The sequence below is a fragment of the Rattus norvegicus genome, chromosome 15, assembly GCF_036323735.1.
Source record: "Rattus norvegicus strain BN/NHsdMcwi chromosome 15, GRCr8, whole genome shotgun sequence".
Lineage (NCBI taxonomy): Eukaryota > Metazoa > Chordata > Mammalia > Rodentia > Muridae > Rattus > Rattus norvegicus.
In genome coordinates, this window is record NC_086033.1 from 84,849,709 (window position 1) to 84,861,896 (window position 12,188).

Sequence of the window (12,188 nt, forward strand, 5' to 3'; positions counted from 1 at the left end):
CGAGATGAGCCCAAGAAAAACAAAACGAAGGAGGAAACTTTAAACTTAACTTTTTTTTTCCAGGTGCTTAAACTCTGTTTTGTTTTGTTTTTTGTTTTGTTTTTTTGTCTTGTTGTTTTGTTTTGTATTTAGTGATCTTGCTTGTTATTTTCTCTATGGTCATTTTGCTTCCTGTTCAGACAAGTCAATGTGCTCAAATATGCTACACTTCTGGGGCCACCACGTAGCTAGCCTCTTCTTAATGACCATCGGAGCTCCAGGATAAGATGTTATGGATTGGTTGAAGTCATTCATTTTAAAAATTAAAAAAAACCTCTTTGCAGAATACGACCCAAGTCTTCAAGGAGCAATTAAACACTCTGAGAACACACACAGAGTTAGTCTAAGACCACAGCACACACAGAACACACACAGAGTTAGTCTAAGACCACAGCAGAAGATTGCGGACACAAATCTCATCTCCCAAAGCTGAACATCTGACACTTGTGAAAGCAGTGACTCAATTACAGAAGCCATAGAGATCCCTCCCAGTCAACCAGTGGGCAGACTAGGACTGCATTTGGAGCCCCACTGGGCCAGTTCCTTCTGGCATAATAAATTCAAGCAAGAGAGAATAAACTTTGGCGATTGATAGGAAACCAGAGATAGTGTCGTCTATCACACAAGCTAATGTGGTTGTACCGGTCAGCCCACTCTTTATTTCAATGATGCTTATCTTTCGTTTATAAATAGTATGATTGCACGGTAAGATGGCTGTCTCTGCCCTCTTAAAGTCAAACATGGTCGTGTGACGTGACAGTGATGTGTGAACTGAAGTTACTTGGGTCACGTCTGAAGTACAATCATTTCATTGGAAGTGGAATGGTGGACACTCGACCCACTCTTGCTCTCCAGTGGCTATGGTGAAAATAGCACATCCAGATGGTGGTGCCTCGTGATCCGAGAGGATCTTAATGCTGAGCCATCACTCTGTGGACAGCTGTCCTGGAAAATGACAGGAGCAAGAGAGACTCCTCACTCAAAAATAGTAAACTCTTGTCCCATTAAGCCACTGAGATTGTGAGTGTATTTATTTCCTTATAAACCTATGCTAGCCTGTCAAATAAAATGTGCATTCACTAGTGTATACTTGCCATAACCTATCTTATAAATACTGATGGAGTTGACTCAGTAGTTACAGGAACTATGTGGTAAACTATTAGATTCTTACAACTACTGTCTCGCACCCCCCAGAACCTACAGAATCATTCACATATAAAAAGCACACAATCTTGTAATCATCCTTCGAATTGTGAAGACAATATGTGTCTTGGTTAGGGTTTTACTGCTGTGAACAGAAGCCGTGACCAAGGCAACTCTTATAAAGGACAATATTTAATTGGGGCTGGCTTACACATTCAGAGATTACCAAGGTGGGAGCATAGGCAGCATTCAGGCTGACAAAGGGCTGGAGGAGTTGAGAGTTCTACATCTTGTTCCCAAGGCAGCCAGGAGAAGACTGACTTGCAGGCAGCTAGGATGAGGGTCTTAAGCCCACACCCACAGTGACACACCTACTCTAACAAGGCCACACCTCCTGATACTGCCACGCCCTGGGCCAAGCTTACATAATCCATCACAATATGCCACTGTAACATAGAGGACTTTATTACACAGCACATGCAGGTAGGCATATAGTGTTTACAATGCACTGAGGCAAACCTCCAACAATAACCTCCAGTCCTTCCACTCTCAACCCCAGCTATTCCAAATGAAGGCCGAAAGAAGATGTGCAGAGACGGCGTTTCCAAAGACCTGGAATCCTCTCTTCTGTGGAATCTTGGAGAAATCTGTATCTATCATGCGCAGAAATGAACTTCACATACAGCTAAAATGACCCTCTATTACCCAAAATAAAATCGTACCAATATTACTAAAAAGCTGTAAGGTGCACTCAAGTCCTTAAATAAATAGCACATGAGAAACAGAAGGCCTTGAATTAGTGTAAATTTGTAAGATTAGAAAGACTTGGAGGTTTGTGGTAGCCTTTTACCCTGATTTCTTCCTCCCAAATAAAAAGGGTCATCCTCCCTCTCCTCCCCAACTCTCCCCCTCTTTCTCTTTCTCTCACGTACAAGCGTGCATTCACACACACACACACACACACACACACACACACACACACACGTACACATGCACTTTTTTTTTCCTGCTTAAAAATAAATATGCAAGGCTGGAGAAATGGCCCACTGGGGAAAGCACTTTCAAAGAACCTGTGAGGACCCGAGACAGAATTCTCAGAAGCCATATAAAGCCGGGAACAATAACACTGAGTCTTCCCAGAAACTCATGAACCAGCTAACCTGGTGGACTTAGTGGCAAACAACAAGGAGATCCTGTTTCAAAATAGAAGGCAGAAGATGTTCTATTTACAGAGAGAGAGAGAGAGAGAGAGAGAGAGAGAGAGAGAGAGAGAGAGAGAGAGAGAGAGAGATCAGCCTAACAAAAAAGTAAAAATAATAACAACAAATGATTGCATGCTTCTGTCTTTATGAGGCTTCTGAAGTTTCTTCCCCTCTGACTGACTGCCTTCTCTTCCCATCATCCTGTAACCTCTTCTGTCCTTCACTACAACACCCTTCATTCTTCAAGATCCAGTGCAAAAGTCACATCTCATGAGGCTACCCTAGCTCAGCCATGCCTAGGAGCTGCCTCTCTTTGCCCCCTTTCCTGTGCATCCCTGTGCACCCCAGTAATACACTCTTGTTACTTTCTTCATAATTACTGAGTGGCTCTCTGTGCCCCTGCAATAAAGCGACTCCATCAGGATGGTGTCATTTGGAGGGGTCCAGGAAGGAAGTCATTTTTCTCTGCTGACTTGAAGAATTAAAAAAGTCAAGAAAGACAAGGTCAGAGCAATCAGCAGAGTTTTACTGAAAGTGAAAATGCACATGAAAATGCACATACAAGGCAGCACACACAGAGGCACTTCGTGAAGGGAAAGAACCAGAGCTGGCAGCCAAATCTGCCCACGAAATCAAGGCTTCTTATGTTTCAGGGCGGAGTCGAGGACCCTCTTTCGCCCTCCGAATTGGCTGGCTTGGGCTGTTGCTAGAGGATTGAGTAACAAAGACAAAGAAGTTGATTGGGTTCCACCAGAGGAGCCGTCAGCAGATGGGGAAGTTCTGATGAGCCAATCCCACTTGGGGGACTGGGGATGGGGGAAAGAGTGGGGAAAGTCGGCCATCATAAAAATGATCATACATGGGGTTGGGGATTTAGCTCAGTGGTAGAGCGCTTGCCTAGCAAGCGCAAGGCCCTGGGTTCGGTCCCCAGCTCCGAAAAATAGAAAAGTAAAAAAAAAAAAAAAAAAAAAAAAGATCATACATGAATTTACCTTAGGCATTTTCCATGTCTGCAGACTAGTGAGCTGTATGAAAACTCTTAGTCCCACAAAGAGAGTAGCCGAAAAGAAGGGTTTGACTTGCCTCACACTTCTCTCCCACAGCAGCTGATAATTACTGGGTAGATAATAAGTATTCAGTGAGCGATAGGGTTGAATAAGTAGCTAATTAGAATTTACAAAAAAACCGAAGAGATTTACTATCGCAGAGGTGATACGCCAGATTCTTAATTAGATAATGTCTGGCTAGCAAATAGATCCCCTGGATAATGGCGAAGCCTAGAAAATGAAAGGATTGCCTTCCTAAAAGGAGGGTGGAGTTCTGACTGGGATAGCATAGCCCTGATGGAGGGATGGGGTTTCGAAATGCTCCCAGGGATTCCCCCGTTCTCTGAGACCTTGCCCAGCCCAGGTAGCTGGGTCATTCAAGGTTCCGACTTGAGGGAAAGCATGACACAGCAGAACACTGAGAACAAAAGAGCCTGTTCTTAGCATACACTGCTTCAAAAGCCAGAAGCTGGCAAAGGCCCCGAGGATGTATCTTTCTTGCTGTAGATAGTAAAGAAAAAGAAAGAAATCCTCAAACTTGGAAGACAGAGAGACAAAAGGTAAAAGGGCTTAAGTTCTGCGAGTCTCCTGAGGGGAGATCTTCGCTCTGTCTCTCAAGGTGAGGCCAATGAATGGAAGCTGTAGACCCTGAAGCAGAACACTTGCTACTCTCCTGGGACGGGGAACCATTTGTCTTGAGTGGTAAGGGAGCTGCAACTTATTTGCTCATGCAGCCCAGACTGGCATGCTGTCACTAGGAGGAGGAAGAGAAAGATGATGATGATGATGATGATGATGATGATGATGATGATGATGATGGTGGTGGTGGTGGTGGTGGTGGTGGTGGTGATGATGGTGATGATGGTGGTGGTGGTGGTGGTGATGATGATGGTGATGATGGTGGTGGTGATGATGATGAGAGTGGTGGTGGTGAGGAGGAGGAGGAAGAGAGGGGGAGCAGGAAGAGGAGGAGGAAGAAGAGGAGGCGGAGGAAGCTGTATGATGTGGTGGTGGTGGTGATGATGACAATAGTGGTGACGAGGATGGTGGTGGTAAGGAGGAGGAGGAAGAGAGGGGAGGAGGAAGAAGAGGAGGAAGAGGAGGAAGAGGAGAGGAAGGAGGAGGAAAAGGATAGCAACTTATGAATTATGTAAACTGCTGCCCTGGGTGCACCTACTAGGATATACAATAGAGGAGTAGCCCCATTTCTTCCTCCCAATGCCTCCATGATTTTCTGGAACATTCTGCCATGAAGCTTTAGACAGGGAAGGAAGGAAGGAAGGAAGGAAGGAAGGAAGACAGACTTCAGTATGGGAGCCAAAAGTGACACAAAATATAATATATAGCTTAACTGAATTCTTGATCATATAAGAAGCTTGATTTATTCCCATCTACATACAGCCAGCCCAAATACTGCATTTTATTGGTTACTTCTCTGTTGCCTAAAACACCAGGACCAAGGCAACTTAGAAAGGTTTTATTGGAGTTTAGAGCTCCAGGGGGATAAGAGACACAGCAGGAGGAGCGGAAAGCAGAGAGCCCACCTCTTGAACGACACGCACAAAGCAGAGAGGGTGCGCTGGAAGTGGCACGAGGCTTTCGATCTCAAAGGTCACCCCCAGTTCCACACGTCCACCAGCAAGGGTGAACAACCCAAATCTCTCCCCCGCCGCCTGCTCATTGTTCAAGTGACCAAGACTGTGGGGAGCACTTCTCACTCAAACCACCCCATTCCACTCCACGGCGTCCTTGGCTTGAGGCCATATCATAATGCAAAAGATGCATTTGGCCGAACTTCAAGAGTCCCCATAGTCTTTCACCGTCTCAACATTGTTTAAAATGTCCAGAGTCTCTTTGGAGACCCAAGACGATCTCTTAATGGCAACCCTTTGTAAAACCCTTCCTGCAACACGTATCTTTCTCCGGCTGATTCCACTTCCTGTGTGCAGCCTCCTTAACGGATATCCCACAGGTGTGACATCTCCAAGGTCTAGGAGGCTCCACGTAACACAGGCTTCATCTTCACAGCTTACGAAATAGCTTTTCGGGGCTTTCACGCAGGGACACCTCTGGCACACACTGGTCTCAGCCCGCTCTCTGAAACCACAGAGCAAGTACCTGCTTCACGCTTTATCCTTCATGCTTCCAAGCCAGCCCTAGGTGGTGACGCTACCGAGTTTGCCTGGAAGCCTGGGGTGGGCCCTGCACCCCTTGAATCATATTAGCCGCAGAACTCTTATTCAGTTGCTTTCTAGGAGCAGGAGCCCCCTGGGACCCACTTTCACAAGGAGAAAGGTTCCCTTCCCTTTATTTCAGGGGTCTCATCATAGGAAGGTGCTGATTTTAGCCAGGCAGCTCCTGCCTTTAATCCTAGCACTCAGGAAGGCAGACGTATCTCTGAGTTTGAGGCTAGCCTAGTCTACAGGGCAAGTTCTAGGACAACTGAGGCTTTACAGAGAAACCCTGGGATAAAAAAGCAAAACACAGGAAGATACTAATCTCTTGGACCCTGTCAGCAGCACAAGCCTTTGATGCAACATCAATTTTCCTGGTGCCCTTTTCCACTTCCAACTGTAGGCTTTGTATTTCTTCCTCCACAACTTGCTCTTTTCCATATGCACAGATATGCACAAGAAGTGCTGAAAACAGCCAGGCCATAGATCTGAGGCTCCCTTGGAATCAGTTGCCTCTACCAAAGAAGTTAGTCTCTGACTTTTTAGTGTAGCCTGTGGCAAGTTCTCGGGACATTCTTTGCTCAAGTTTTACACGAGCAGGCCTCCACAGAGCACGCCGCTCTCGACGACTCTGTGCTCCATGTTCACACTAGAGTGGACTGTTAAACTTATAGAGTTTAACCACCTTCCTAGTTGTGAAGTCCTCCTCATTCCCCTTCCCCCCCCCCCAAAAAAAAAGTCAAAACCGATATGGTCAGTGTCTTCACAACACTGCCCTTACCAACTTCTGTCTTAGTTACTTTAATGTTTCCACAGCATGGGGGCCCCAAGGGAGGAGTTAGGGGAAGGACTGAAGGAGCTGAAGGGGTTTGCAGCCCCATAGGAAGAACAACAATATCATCCAACCAGAGTCCCGAGAGCTCCCAAGAACTAAACCACCATCTAAAGAGCACACATGGAGGGACCCATGGCTTCAGGTGCATATGTAGCAGAGGGTGGCCTTATCTGGCATCAATGGGAGGAGAAGCCCTTGGTCCTGTGAAGGCTCCATGCTCCAGTGTAGGAAATGCTAAGGTGGTGAGGTGAGGGGAGCACCCTCAAGGGGGTGGGGGGGGAGGGAGAGATGAATAGGGTTCATCTAGGGGAGGGGTTGGGAGGAAAAGTCGGGAAGGGGATGACATTTGAAATATAATAAAATAACCAATAAAACAAAACAAACAAAAAACACCATAACCAAAGCCGGTTAGAAGGAAGGAAGTTTATTTGGGCTTACTGTCCTGAAGAGGCCATCACAGTGGGGAGGCATGGCAACAGGAAGGTAGACAGCAGGAACTGAAACACATCTTCACACTCATGCAAGAAACAGACAGGGCAAGCCGGAAGAAGGGGCAGGAGGCTTTTCATCACAACACCCACTCCCTAGCTGCCTACTTTCTCTAGCAAGACTTTTCCAACAAAACACTCCCCATCCCCCCCCCCAAAGAAAACCACCAGCCGGGGAGCAAGTGTTCTAATAGCTAGCACTAGGGGGAATGGCTCTCCTTCTGCTCCATGGGCTGATGGCTAAGCTGGTTCTCTGACTCTCAGGAGCACAGATGACCTTTGTTAGGCTACCTGGCCCCTACTGGGCAAGCCTTTCTAACACATCCCCCTTTCTGATACAGAGTCTTTTGGTTCTGTTTCTCAAGAGAGTTCTGCCTAATACAAATGCTAACTGGAAATTGGTTGACCATTCAACCAGCAAAGGCACAGTGTAAGGTTAATGGTATAAATTCCCAGAAGTATGATTTAAGTGGCAAGTTCTTGATATTCTGACTAACAAGGAGTCAAAGGGTCCTGGAATCTCAGGAAACTACACTGTTACCACCAGAAGACGTCTTTGTGCCCTACAGCTGGGGACTTGCACATTTCTTTTCTGTTATTTTTTTTTCTTATTTACCTTACGTTTTCCCCTTTAGTACAGTCAGAAATCAACCCTTTTCTTCCTCCATGAGTTGACAGAAGGTTATAGCAGCTCCAATCTAATGTCAGAAAACAGAGCACCCCCACTCTTGCTCAGGAAACCATTCAGACTTGGCTCTGAATGTTGCTGTGTAAGAAGTCACAGCAGAATTAGATCGAGTGTTCTGAATGGCCAAGCCTAGATGGCATGCAGACCTGTGAAGATGTTTTTGGAGGTTATTTCAAACTTCCTTGTGTTGTAATAAATATTCTTGAGTGGGGAACAAAACGTCCATGTCATTATTACATCCAAAATCAATCCTAAAAAAAATAATTTAAAAAGAAAAGGAAGACATCATAAACCAATTTAATGTACAAGCATATATACACAATTCTGCAATAAAATCCAAATTAAATGCAGCAGTTTACATATGTGAAAGATAAGCTGACAAGAAACAGATTTCACATAGTCATACATTGCTTTGTAACAGGGATAGTTCTGAAAATTGCATTGTAGAAAACATGGTTCATCATTGGAATACATCATAAAATGTACTTACATGGTTGGGGGAGGAAAGGATAAAATAAAAGTGTATCGTGTGTAAAAACTTTTAATGTACCTCCCCGGACTCAGATACCACGACACCCCTAAGTGATGCACTGTTATTAGACAGCCCAGATATATGCAGTCTCTTGAGGACCAAAAGAACACCATGCGTCATATGCAACTGTAAACTTATCTAAATAATATAAAATTATCTTTAATTAGTAAGTACATTGATATGAGGATAAAAAGATGGCTTAACAGTTAAGAGGACCTGATTGCTCTTCCAGGGGACCTAGTTTTAGACCCCTAACACCCAGATGACTCCTATCTGACTGTAACTCCAGACAGCGCCCTCTTCTGGCCTCTGATGATACTGCATACATGCAATACACACTCATACGAGGCAAGCAAAATTTTTTTTAATTTAATTATTTTTTTTATTTAGAGAATACTTTATTAGTTATTGTAATCAAACCCACGTAGATAAGACCTTACATATTTAATACAGTGCGTTACCCCTGTACAAATGGAAAAAACTTAAGTTCAACATTTCTAGACCAATATGGCTGTTAATTTCTGTACAGTGCCAACTCAACACAGTAAACGGGGATACTTTTTTCCAAAGTTGACAGCACAGCTAAAGTTTCAAAAAATTCAAATTATATATCTGTATATATATATTTATATTTATATAAAAAGACCAATAATAGCAGTGTGTTATGCATCAACAGCAGCAACAGCTTTTCCAGGTTCTGCAGTCAGTCATCTGAACAAAACTGTAGAGACATCCAGCACACTCCATTAAAAAAAAAAAGTAAAAAAACAAAACCCGAGAAAACAGCACAGTTCTGTTACTCTTGTGGTACCTGGCACCATTTTTTTTTTTTAATTAGCTTCTCAATCATCATCTGGAAAGAAAACATTCTGAGCAACATCATTAAAAACAGCTCTGATAAAGCACGGTCACTACTACGTATCATAAAGCAGGTACAAGCTATTTTACATCCACAGAGGTATGATACAGTACTGTCCTACATCTATAATACTAGAGGATACAATTTAAAAGGCATTATTTGAGACTTGATTCTACTTTTCCAGCAGAGGGCCCAAAGGATGGTGTGACACAGCTTTGTAAAGAAACATACTCTAGACAGGATTTCCTTTCACTAGTGGCACAGTTCTAAGGATTCATTCTCTCCATGAATGTCAGCTAAAACCGTTATTAAAAAAATGAAATATCCCTAAAACAAAACCGTATAACCACCGGATTCACATGAAGATGACCTAGTGGAGACAAGCTGGACCTCACCTTACCAACAAGCTATCAAATCTGTTATGTTTAAACAGTGAGACCTCCAAGGAAGGAGAGAGGCAAGCAAAATTAAGTTTAAAAAAGTATATGACCGGGGCTGGGGATTTAGCTCAGTGGTAGAGCACTTACCTAGGAAGCGCAAGGCCCTGGGTTTGGTCCCCAGCTCCGAAAAAAAAGAACCAAAAAAAAAAAAGTATATGACCCTTGGTTCTGCTGAGGTTGGACCCCCCAGTGTAGGGAAATGTCGGGGCAGGGGGGCAGGAAGGGGGTGGATGGAGAGGGGAACACCCTTATAGAAGAAGGGGAGGGGGAAGGATAGGGGGCTTATGTCGGGGAAATCAGGAAAGGGAAAAACATTTGAAATGTAAATAAAAAATATCCAAAAAGAAAAAAGTATTTCAATATAACATATATATTCAGAGTTAAAATACAAAATTCAAGTGATCAACCCAGATGGACCCACTCTATAAAGGACAGAACCAAGAAAAAAAGTATACACATCTAAGACAGTAGATTAAAATGTCAAAATATTAAAACTTCCTAACCATGTCAAATGCCTAAGAAAGCACTTGGTAAAACTTCACTCCTAGTTTATTCTACTAATTTATCTGGAATCAGAACACTGTCACCTTGATAAAGGTTACTGATCAGATTTCAATAAGAAATGTTCCTCATGGGTTCACGTATTAAAGTTGCCAGCTGATGGTGGATTTTGCAGAAGTACCTCCTGGGAGCTCTGACCTAAACAATGCATTAATCTTTGAAGGATTAATAAATATGATAGCATAATTGGGGGATGCTAAAAGTAGGAAGTGGACATTATCTTAGGGTTGCCATTGCTATGACCAAAAGCAACTTGGGGAGAAAAGGGTTTATTTCATTCACAGTTCTACATAACGGTTCATCACCAAAGCAAGGAGGCCAGGAACTCACACAGGGCAGGGGTCTGGAGGCAGGAGCTAACGCAGAAACCATGGAGGGATGCTGCTTACTGGCTTGCTCCACAGGACTTGCTCAGCCTGCTTTCCTCTAGAACCCAGAACCACCAGCAATATCCAGAATGGTCTAGGCCCTCTCTCATTAGTCGCTAATTAAGACAATTCCTTATAGACTTGTCTGCAGCCTGATCTTACACACTCAGACACATACAGATGGTAGATGAGTAAATATATGTAATATTTTTATTTAAAGACAGTATTTTAGAGAATGAATGGAGTGCTTCAACTGATTGTGAATCAAATGCACAGTACCTGTCACACAGAGGATGATTCATAAATATTTTATAAGTGAATTTATCTAGAGCTCTGTTGGATTCCAAGAATAGAATCAATTTGTTTCAGCAATTAGAAATTTTTCTAGAGAAAACAGATTTTCATTCTTGTCTTAATTTAGGACGATACGCAGGGAAAATGTATGTGCCCACAATGGTCTGCGACTCTATTGTGATAAACCCAATTTAAAGGGTAAAGGGGAGCACAAAGTTAAAATGAATATTAAAACACAAAGTTAATAATGTATGCCTTCATCATAAATTGTCCCACTTCAGCCAAACACAGGGCCACAAACTGTAAAATACTCTATGCTTGCATAAAAATACCAATATGGAGATATTAAACACAGTCTGTCCACACTTTGCCACCAAGTGAAACCTCACGATTATGCATTTTGTGCATTTGTATTAGCTTCATGACTGGCTTTCTCTAGGGAAAACCTTTACAACTAAAGGCAATATTAATGTCTCAATAAAACTGTCCTCCTGGGAAATTGTTTCTTGCTTGTTTTTTTTTTCAATAGGTCCTTTTTTAAAAGTTTAACAATCAATTTATTTTAAATTTTGTGAAGAGTTATTTTTCCTAGTTTTTGAAATATTTACTTATTTATTTATCTATCGGTTTTTGAGACGCCTCCTTCTATGTTGCTGAAGGTGGTTGTAGGCATAATGTTTTTTGTGCATTGTGTAAAAGTTATTCTTGTGTTGTTTAAATGCTGAATTCTCTGCCCTCAAATCTTATTTCAACCCAGACACTTCATTGTAATGATTATATCAAGAATCTTCTGTTGCAAGTTTGCGTTAACAAATCTTACCATTTATTCTCTACCCTGTGAATAAATGCTGATCACCCATTGGCTGGGCAGAAGAGAGAATAGGACAGGATGTCTACCAGCGTGGGTGGAGGATGGGGGTGGAAATGCAGATGACTGCAAGGAGAGGGTCCAAGAAGACAGCATGAGAAAAAACATCTGAATCCCAAAGAGCCAGATCAATAATAATATGCAAGTATCCTGTGTTCGTGGCTGGGAGGTAGCCAGATTAGCTTAGAGGTTACGGTAGATCATTTAACCGCTCAGCTCTTGAGGGGTTAGCTTGAAATAAAGCATGGTTTCTCTGTGTCGTTATAGGAGACTGACAAAGGTAAAGAAATACAGCCACTGGATTAATTCACTCTTTACATTTATATCAAAAATATTTCATCTTATGGGTGATCTTGAATTCACAGCCCTCCTTCCTCGTGTTCCCCTTCCTAGTCCTCAGATTACAGACGTGTGCGACGTGCACTATCATGTGTCAGTTTCATTGTTGTCTTAGATATACTTCCTTCTACCTTTCCAACATGCCACGTGCACTGGAATTGTCACCATGATGCAGATTTCCATAGATGTGCTTACAGGAAGACTATCTGGCTCAGGGCTGAACCTTTGGGCACTGGAAAAGGTAAAGGCTAAAGCCCCAGGTGAGGAAGGAATTCCCCCTGGTCAGTGAAGGCTGAGCAGCTTGAGGGTGGC